An 11123-nucleotide genomic window follows, 5' to 3' on the forward strand; every position below is an offset into this window, starting at 1 on the left:
AATTGAACAGATACCTTGTATTTGGTTGAAATGTGGTTAGTGATCCTGCTGAAACAGTGTTTTTTTCTTCTTGTTTTTTTTTTTTTTTTTGGTGGCTGTGGGGGTTGGGGTAAGGTCACTGTAGGGTTAGAGATGTCACTCTTACCTGTCTTCAGAATTTGAGAGCCCTGACAAATGATAAAGGAGTCCAAAAAGGCAACAGACACTTACAATAAACAACACCAATCATAATCTCTCTCTCTCTCTCTCTCTCTCTCTCTCTCTCTCTCTCTCTCTCTCTCTCTCTCTCTCTCTCACACACACACACACACACACACACACACAATTTAATAAATGGAAATAGAACAAATACTTTGTATTTGCTTAAAATGTGGTTAGTGATCTTGGTGAAACACAGTGTTTTTTTGTGGGGTTTTTTTTTTTTGGGTGGTTTGTGTGTGGGTGGGGTTGGGGGGGGTGTTGTGGGGTGGGGTCACTGTGGGGTTAGAGATGTCACTCTTGCCTGTCTTCAGAACTTGAGAGCCCTGTAAGCTACAAGTGATATCTGTTCACAATGGATATTCAAATGGTTATGAATCTTAAAAAGTTTCTTTTAGAGGGAAAATATTCCAAGGACGCTGATAAGCATCAGCGTTACATCCTGAAACGGAAAGCCTCGAATTTCTGCATGGTCGGTAAGTAATTAGCAGAGGAGCAAAATGTAAAGGTTGGTAAGGACATTAGTATGTCTATAAAATAGGCCTAATTCAATTAATATAAAAGTTATGCTGCCTAAAAATTTGACTTTGCAAATGCCAGTAAATTATGTTCATTTGCACCCTCATTTATATACTTTAAAAATATCGGCCTAATCACACTGAATCCATATTTATTTGAATTACTTTTGTGTGACTGATTAACCATTATATGTGATGCTAACTAAAGGGCACACTTTTACAGGGACTGCATGTCCCTGTAGTCAAATTATTTTGAAACTTTTCCAGGGATATCATAATTTTTGTCCAGGCCAGTTTCATTAATTTAATTTTATTTTTTTTATAAATGCTTCTATTGAACATCAAATCATGCAATTTCTGATTTTTATTAATCAATTTGTTAGTAAATGTGTATTTGTTTATTAGTTTTGTCAGTTTCAATTAATTTCAGTGACATTTCTGTGTTTCTTTTTTTTTGGAAGGAAAGAGTACCAACAATTTTGTCTGCATCTATACATATACATGCACACTGATCAGGCATAACATTGTGACATTAGAACATTATGAGCGGTGAAGTGAATAACACTGATTATCTTTTGTATTATTAGGATATTATTAGTATTAGAATATTATTAGGGAGCAAGTGAACATTTTGTAATCATATTTGATGTATTAAAAGAAATAAATAAATCAGCAAGTGCAAGGATTTGATTAAGTTTGACAGTTCATACTATTTTTTAAAAGTATCTTATGATTCTGATAATTTATATAATTTTTTATTTAATTTTTTCCAGATAACAATTTGTTTTACATTCGACACAAGGGATCCAGCCTTGTGAAAAAATGTAAAGTTGTTTGCGGTGCAGAAGAGGCTGACACGCTGTTTCAGGAGTTTCATTGCAGCAACATAGGTGCACATTTTGGCCAGCTTAAAACTAGAGATGCCATTTCTCAGCGGTACTACTGGCCTGGCATGTCAGCAGACATAGAGAAATGGGTAGGCTTATGCACTGTATTAACATTTCCCTCATTAACTTCATAAATTCAGTACCTTTTTAATTAGATAATAATAACAAATTCATATAATTAAAATGTCCAGGTATCACAGTGTACAGTGTGCCAGAAAAATACGAAAGATATAAAGCTGAAGACAGACCTCAAACCGATCAAGGTAACAAGAGCAAATTTATATATTAAACTATAATATAATAATATAATTTTTCCACTTTATTTCTTGATAATATATATTTACATAACATGTTTTGTGTACATATTTACATAAGTATGTAAAATATTAATATCTTAATAATTATAAAATTTTTCTTTTCATGTCTGTTTTTGCAGGTCAAGACTCCATTCGAACTGGTTGGAATGGACTTAATTGGAAAGTTGGCCAAATCTGACCAAGAAAATCAGTATATATGTGTAATAGTAGACTATTGCACAAGATGGGCACAGGCATATCCCCTTAAAACAAAGTCTGCTAAAGAGGTTACGCTGTCCATAATAAAATTTGTTTACCAATTTGAAGTGCCGAAACGAGTTTTAACAGATCAAGGCAGAGAGTTTGTCAAGAAGAAGTATATTCTGCTTCACAAATATTTTTACTTTATGGAATGTTCTTTGTTTATAAACAGTTTTATGTGAAATTACAAAAAAACAATGTTATTAACATATTATATAAATATAAATACACATCTTCTGTAGATCAACACTGAGGTCTGCAAAATCCTTGGTATAAAAAGAAGTCTTTGTGCCCCATACCACCCTCAGACCAACGGATTGGTGGAGAGGATCAATGGCACATTACAGAGGTGAAGAATGCATCCACAACAGTTAATAAACATAATTACAGAAGAACCTTTTCATTTGTTTTTATATACATCGTACCTGTTTAAATTTGGGAAACATCTAGTCTGTGATGTTTTTTTAGATCAATGCATGTTCCTTCTGTGTAAATACAATAGAAGAGGTGAACGACACAAACACAAAAGTATTTCACAGTGAATCGCTGAAAGCATGTTCTGTAGACAGAATAGTCCAAATGTGAGATTTTTTGCCGCTAACAGATGTATGTTATGTAAGTCAGAGAACAAGAGATATAATACTAATAATAATAATATAATAATAGTAGAAAAAAAAAGACAATGTGATATGAAAGATATAAAAATATTGTATATCTGAAATTTTTTGTTGTTTGGACAAAGTAAATCTTCATAACGTTATATTACCTTGTTTGTCGTATAGAAAGAAAAGGGAACATGCAGGAACATGTTTTACAGGAATATGTTTGACACATGTATATTTGTTCCTGTTATATTTTGAACACATTTTTAGAGCCCTTGCTAAACTAGTTGAGGACAAACCCAATACCTGGGACCAATATTTGGAAGCAGTCATGTTTGGGCTGCGGACAAAAAAACAGCTCACAACCAAGTTCTCTCCATATTATCTGATGTTTGGTAGAGAAGCACGATACCCGTCTGAGGTTCCAGAACATTATGAGGTGAAGATAAATAGTTTTATGCCTCATATTTCTTGTAAATATTTAGGTACACCGACTAAGCATAACAATATGACCTAACAATCTGAGCAGTGAAGTGAATAACACTGATTATCTCTTAAAATTATGCCTGGTCAGTGTACATCATTTAAAAAGAATATAGAATATTGTATGAAATTTAGATAAAATTGTTATCATTATTAACATGTTTCCAAAGGTTGATGGTTCCTTCGAAATTGACTGTGAACAGGAAACAGTTGGAATTGACATTGAACGCCATAAAAAAATTATGGACATTGTTGATTTCAATGTTGAAAAAACAATCAACATTAGACAAAGAAGGCTATCATATCAAAAACAACAAAGCCTTCAGGTGGGAGACATGGTGTGGCGACGTAACGTGCGCAGTGAACAGCGAAAAGGAGGAAAACTTGACCCCGATTATTTTGGTCCATTTATGGTCACCAAAATAGAGGGGAAAAGTGTTGACCTTGTTGATTCAGATGGCCGGCCAACATGCAAGGTCAACATTGACCATCTGAAAAAGCATCATGAGGAGACTCCAAGGATACCTGTCACAACCGGAAGCGGAAGGAGACAGACCCGTATGCAGGATAGCTTCAAAGGAAGGGGGTTTAATAAATAATAAAGACAACGACATAAAGACGATAATAAAAGCAATACAAATGAAGACACGTAACGTAGACTAGACATGACGAGGGGAAACGTAACTAATGATCCGCGCTGCACTCGGCAACGCGGCACACTTAAATAGGAAAAGACAAATGATGACAATACGGATCAGGTGTGCAGTCAGGGAGGGGCAGACGAAGGCGGGGCAGACACGTGACGAAGAAGGTAAACAAAAACAGCACGTGGCCAAAAGTCCGGGTTGAGTCCTGACAATACCTTACAAGTTGAGAAGGCATCAACAATTTGTCCCCTCTCAGCCACCCAAAACCTCATCTCTTCCTCCACCTTCACGCTTCTCTCCTCCTCCACTTTCAGACTCCTCTCCTCTTCCAACTGTAGACTCTTCTCCTCTTCCACCTACAGACTCCTCTCCTCTTCCAACTGTAGACTCTTCTCCTCTTCCACCTACAGACTCCTCTCCTCTTCCTCCTCCAGCTGCAGACCACAGTCCTCCTGCAACTGCTGACCCCTCTCCTTCTCCAGCTGCTCACTGCTCTCTTCATGTATCTGCTCAAACCTCCTTTCATGAAAAGTGTAAGTATCTTGGATAAACTAACTCTGCAAAACATTTCTGTTTATTCAGTCTCTTGTACTTCACATAAATTTTGAAATTCTTTTCACATGAAAAAAGATTTGATATGCAGGTTTTACTTTTGTCTATATATAGTAAATAAAAATTAACCCACATTTTGATAAACTACATACAAGTTATTTAAATGTATATATTTTTGTCACACAAAGGCATACAAGATGCATGGGGAGGCAACAAGTCACATGTCCTCCTGTCAAGAATAGGGCCGTATAAACTTTTTTATTGGGACATTGCCAGAACTGCTCCCAATCAAGAGCTGGAGAGTGAGGTGAGCTGATTTTAATGACAGAATTATATATTTGCACTGTATGTAAGTTTTATCAAAGGTGATACTATCCTTAACTTGGTAACATTTATGTACTCATTATTAACCTGCCTCAGGTGATCAATGCATACATGGCCCACACTGTAAAGAGCAACAATCAGATACGAGAAAAGAAAGCACTTCACATTGATTCCTTTGAAATGACACGCATATGGGAGAGAAGGGGCTCAAGATTGAAGGTAGGCATGGTTATTTCTCTGTAAAGCCTTTTTAAGTGTATCATATTAAAAAAAAATTTCAATTTATTTATTTTTTTATTTTTTAGTGTGATCCAACAAAATACAATATTATTTTGGGAGCTGTCCATGAGCCCGGGCACTGGATATTGGCTGTAAGATGACTACTAATTTATTTATTTATTTTTGGTAACCTTTGATAGGAATTGAAATATAACTAATAGATGTAAAGGAATATATGAGTAATAATTTCTATAGGCAATATTTCCTTCGGAAAGAAGAAGCCTTATTTTGGATCCCCTGGGAAATGATTCAAAGAAACTCCATCAGTGTTTGCAGTCCACAAGGTAACCATTTAATCCATACAAACAGACAGGCATAACAATGACATTGAAACATTGTCATCGGTGAATGAACTGCACTGAATAGCTCTTCATCATGGCACTTGTTTGTGGGTGGGATATACTTTATTAGGCAGCAATTGGACATTTTGTCCACAAAGTTGTTGTGTTGGACGGGCCAAATTGTGAGGGTTAGATGATTTGGTCAGAGCATCTCCAAAACTACAGTTCTTGGGGGGGTTTCCTGGTCCAACAAAGGAACAGTGGTGAACTTGTGACAGGCTCATGGGTGGCCAAGACTCGTTGGCTCCTTGATTAAAAACTGGCCTGTATGGTCCAATCCAACAGACGTGTTACTGTAACTCAAATTGCTGAAGAAGTTCATGCTGTTCATGCTCGACAGGTCAAAACTGTTTTAGCAGCAAAAGGGGGACCAATACAGTATGTATAAACATGTAATTGGCATATTCTTATACCTTATTTCTTATACCTTTTAGGGCCTTCATCAGAAAACAAGGCTGCCATATATCGAGGTGGGCATCCAGCACAGATGCACACAGTTGTCAGGAAGATGCCACCTCATGTGGGATATTTGTCCTGAAAGTAGGTTTTTGTCATTTCATTTGTTGTATCAGCCATTTTATGTCTGCTTTATTATTATTGCGATTATTTATTATTGGGGGGCACGGTGGCTTAGTGGGTAGCATGTTCGCCTCACACCGCCAGGGTCGGGGTTCGATTCCCGCCTCCGCCTTGTGTGTGCGGAGTTTGCATGTTCTCCCCGTGCCTCGGGGGTTTCCTCCGGGTACTCCGGTTTCCTCCCCCGGTCCAAAGACATGCATGGTAGGTTGATTGGCATCTCTGGAAAAATTGTCCGTAGTGTGTGATTGCGTGAGTGAATGAGAGAGTGTGTGTGCCCTGCGATGGGTTGGCACTCCGTCCAGGGTGTATCCTGCCTTGATGCCCGATGACGCCTGAGATAGGCACAGGCTCCCCGTGACCCGAGAAGTTCGGATAAAGCGGTAGAAAATGAATGAATGAATGAATTATTTATTATTGTTGTTATTTAAACAACGTTTTGATGTCACAAAATATTTTGGTTTCTATTGTATTAACAGTTTGGTGGTCTATATTTTAATTATCTTCTAAACAATAATAAATCGTTATAAATTTGCCATATTAGTATGCAGAGAAACTACTGTCAGAGGAGCCTCTGACGTTTCCTAACAACACTGCTGCAGTAAATCTGTATCGGAGACAGATTGCAGTGACCCTGCTAAATGAGACTGGTACATTTGATCAATTCTGTGGTTTTAACTTATGTAATACATTTTTTAAATGATTAACACATTCATGCAATTATTGACAAGTTGTATTGTTTTTAATGGTGACCAGATAACCTATCTGAGCTGTGCCACAACTGTGGGGAGAAGAGCAATGGGCAAGCAAAGACAGTGAGGGAAAAAAATGAACAACCGCCATCATGTACATCATGGGTAAAATGCTGTTAAGGCAGTTAATGACAGTGTTCTGTCCATTCTGAACCCCTTGTACATGGCATCTGTCTTGAAATAGAATATGTTGTATGTGGATCCCAGCTCAGATGTTTCAGATATTTACCTTGAAATGTTTCCTTTGTTTTTACAGATTCAGTGTGACGTGTGTGACCGTTGGTTTCATACACAGTGTGTTCAAGAGCCCGATCCCATCAAGTCCTACAGCTGTGCGGCATGCGCATTTTAAGAATCTCCTCCATTCCCCTGTTATTATTTACTATTTATATTTTAGTATTAAAGTTACCATTAAAACAAATAAGTTGTAAAAATGTGTCTTTTTTATGATTATTATTTTTAGCATGAATTAGACATATAAAAAAATCTTTGAAAGATTACATGTATTTTACACTTAACAACAGTATTAAATGGGATATATGATTTACATTTGTGGTTAAAATTATTAGTTACATTCATGAGACACTTGAGGACACTTAATCAGATTTAAGTAATCTGGTGTGTTAGACATTATCAACCACATAACAGTATGGTCATTTTTTTATGGCTTTGTGGAGAACATTCAATTCAATTTGGTGTGAAATAGACGGAGGTAACGGATTCTGATAACCTGTAATAGCACCTTATCATATTTTGTGACCGTGCTGTAAGTTTGTTTCTGTTGACATGAGACCCAAATCCTTTTTGGAGAACAATAACGAATTCCAGTATTTTATTCTGCACTGTATTACTGGATAACAATAATTCGAATGTATTAAAATTTGTTTAATTCAAATTTGGAATAATAATAATAATAATAATAATAATAATAATAATAATAATAATAATAATAATCTTATTGTTGTTATATATTTAATTTATATAATTAATTATTTAATTATAATTAATATATATAATTAACAGTCTAAAGCATCAGCATCTGACTAAATTTTTTTTAGCCTTAATTAATAAATGACTTTCAGGGTAGTTAAAAAAAAAAGCAGTCATGAAAACAGAATGCAAAAGCATTTGAGTAACTTTGTTTTTTTAAGTACTGTAAATGAGTCTTTAGTTCAAAGCGCATGCAACTGTTTCTTTGCAGCACGACGCAGCACGCGCGTTGAATGTAATGTGCACGGCGCTTGGCGCGTTCTCGCAACAAAGATTTACGCAAGATTTTGCATTTACGCTGTTTACGTTGCGAACTTCTCTAGACGACCTATTTTAAGCTGCATTTTAGCAACAGCGCCCTCTAAGGTCACAACATACGATAGGTCACAGATTTCGGTGTCACACCGGTCTAGCGCCACATAGGTCAGTTTTGTCCAAATTTTTTTCTAATTGTATGAAGGCTGTGAATCATATTATGCTTTGTGTGTGGGCTTAAAAAATTATTGAGAGTATAAACTTTACTAGGTAAATAGGTTTTTTCGTGTTTTTGGAGGATTTGATGCTTTAAAGTTGAATTGAAGCTTGTTTCTGGGTCATCCCCTAGTGGCCACTTTGACTTCTCGACCCGTAAGAGATTTTACCTGGGATTAATGTACAATATATCCTCTTTTTTCTTTTATAAATTTAAAAGAATTGACTCACCTGTCGTTAACACTCCTCGTGTGACATTAATATTACCGTTTCTGCCTGATGATGTAGTTTTTTTAACTTCGCTCCGCCGAATAGAGTCATGGCTTCAGGCTGAACACTAAGTTTCGGAAGGAGGATTCATTACGAGTCATGAGTCGTTCCTAAATGAGTCGATTCCGTGTCGGCTCTTTCCTTTAGAGTTCACACACTCTTAATACAATGTGTTGGAAGAAAAATTCATTCATTCATTTTATACCGCTTATCCGAACTTCTCGGGTCACGGGGTGGAAGAAACATACTGAGATACAAACAACAAATATGTGTTTAAAAAAAACGTAACATATGTGATCATATGATGTATGTCTAAAATCACAGTGTGTTACCGAGTAACTGTTTAAAAGTTTCAATATAAAAGACTATTAAAGGTTTTATATAAATTAGCAACATGTTCTCAATTTGTTCTCACATATATACTGTATATGAACATATATTGTTCTCACATGTTCAAGTCAAGTCACTGTACACACATGGGCGTAAATTTCATTTAACAGTAGGGGGGACAATAAATATAAAATTTCTCATGAGCAATTTTTGAAGGGGGGACACCAATAATGCTCTAATTGTACTTATAAAGATTATTATTGTAGCATGGAGACGCGTCATTATGGGTATTTTCAAAGTTTTTATTCAAAGAAAGTAAAACATAAAAATAATCACAACAATAAAAGCAAGGAATTAAAAAAAGGTTTTAAATTTTCTTTAAAATTAATCAAGACACTTAATAACCGTAGAAATTGATTATACAAAAAAATACAGTGTGGTCAGTTCGGACGTAGCACAGTGCTCATTTAGTAAATATGCTAAACAGCTAAACAATATGCTAATTGTGGCCATTAATGTTAAGTTAACATTATGCCAAGTCGTCCAAAATAAAACAATGCATGGGAAACGGCTTTGGCGTGTTAGTTACAGTGCACTGTGTAACAAGCAAGTAAACAAGCTAACGTTAACTAAGTAATATTGTAATCGCTAATATAGCAGATTCATGTAAAATTACATCCGTAATCAGCATTTTTGGCGCAACTAAATTATGAATGAATCTGCATCAACTACATTAAAGAGAATCACTTTATTTAAAGTGAATAAAATCCCCTACTTAATGGAGTTAACTGAGCCGCAGCCACACACCTGACTCCTGTGTACAGAGTAGGTGAGATGACCTGGGAAAACAGGCAGTGGGTCAAACCACTGTGAGGAAGGGGAGGGGGACTCAACTGTTTCTAAATGCATTTTTGCGTTTGTTTTTTTTTTCTACTTACACAATTATTTAGGTATACATATATTTTTCACAATAGAGAGTGTGATATTTTTTAAATATTTTTTTTTTTGGAAGGGGGGGGGACCTCGCATTGGGGGGGGGGCAAACCTCGCATTGGGGGGGGCAAACCTCGCATTGGGGGGGGGGCAAACCTCGCATGGGGGGGGGGGGGCAAACCACGCATTGGGGGGGGGGGGGGATGTCCCGCCCCGCCCCGGGATTTACGCCCATGTGTACACAGTACACAGTGAAATGAGACAACGTTTCTCCAGGATCAAGGTGTTACATAAAACAAAGACAGGGCTGAGACTTAGTAAGAAGTCTTAGCCACATAAAGTGCAACTGTGCAACCTGGTGCAAACAGTGCAGGACAAAAAACAGTGCAGACATAAAGTTACAAGACAATACAAAAAGTACAAAAACTGCAATACACAAAAGACAATAAACAGTAACAGAAACAGCGCCGACCGACCAGTGTATATACAGTGTGTGAATACTGTGTGTATACTGTGTGTATACAGTACTGTGTGTATATACTGAATGTTCAAACAATATTTCGTGCAGTAACATTAGAATGAACACAGTTTCTTAGCAGCAGGTCCTTTGGATGTTCCGTTACAAAAAGAATATACTTATGAAATTTAAAATATGTTCAAAACATTATTCATACAGTAAAGATTACTTACATATATTTCATGTATTGACCTCAACAAAATAAATTATCATTACATACTTAAAAAAATATGTCAAAATCCATATTTATATATTACTTTTAATATTTAAAATTCACCAGACCTTAATTTTGTGGATTGGACACGCCAGGTTTAATCTTTCATAATACTAAAAACTTGTCTCTTGCTTCCTGATATTTATAATTACATTCACTGCCGCCATCTAGTGGTGTGATGATATAACCTACTAAAAGGGTCAGTGAACAGAATCTGAACGAATCTTTTAGGTGAACAGAATTAAATCATTTCAGTCACTGGGATGAATCGAAATGAAAACCCATTTCTCAGACGTACTGTAGAATGCAAATTCTCGTCATTATTACAGTATATATAATTTTTTATATTCTTTCTTTCTTTCTTTTTTTTGTTTTTGTTTTTGTTTTTTCCCCACATACAGCGCTCTCACCTCAGAACCTTTGAGGAAGGTCCTGAACCCTCAACTGGTTGGGGAACTTTAGATAGAAATAAGTTTGCTGCTCTGGATAAGATTGTCCACCAAATGCTGTAAATGTAAACAATTAATTTGTTTCATTTTTGAAGCTTCACAAGCCGGTTCTAATTGTATGGAGAGCTCCTTTAAATTGTCTAATAACAATTGTTCAATTTGTCCCTTGAAAAAAGGGGCAACATATTAAAGAGCTATAAATTCTACACCCCAATATGCACTTTATGCCCATT

The sequence above is a fragment of the Tachysurus fulvidraco genome, chromosome 19 (genome assembly GCF_022655615.1).
Source record: "Tachysurus fulvidraco isolate hzauxx_2018 chromosome 19, HZAU_PFXX_2.0, whole genome shotgun sequence".
NCBI lineage: Eukaryota > Metazoa > Chordata > Actinopteri > Siluriformes > Bagridae > Tachysurus > Tachysurus fulvidraco.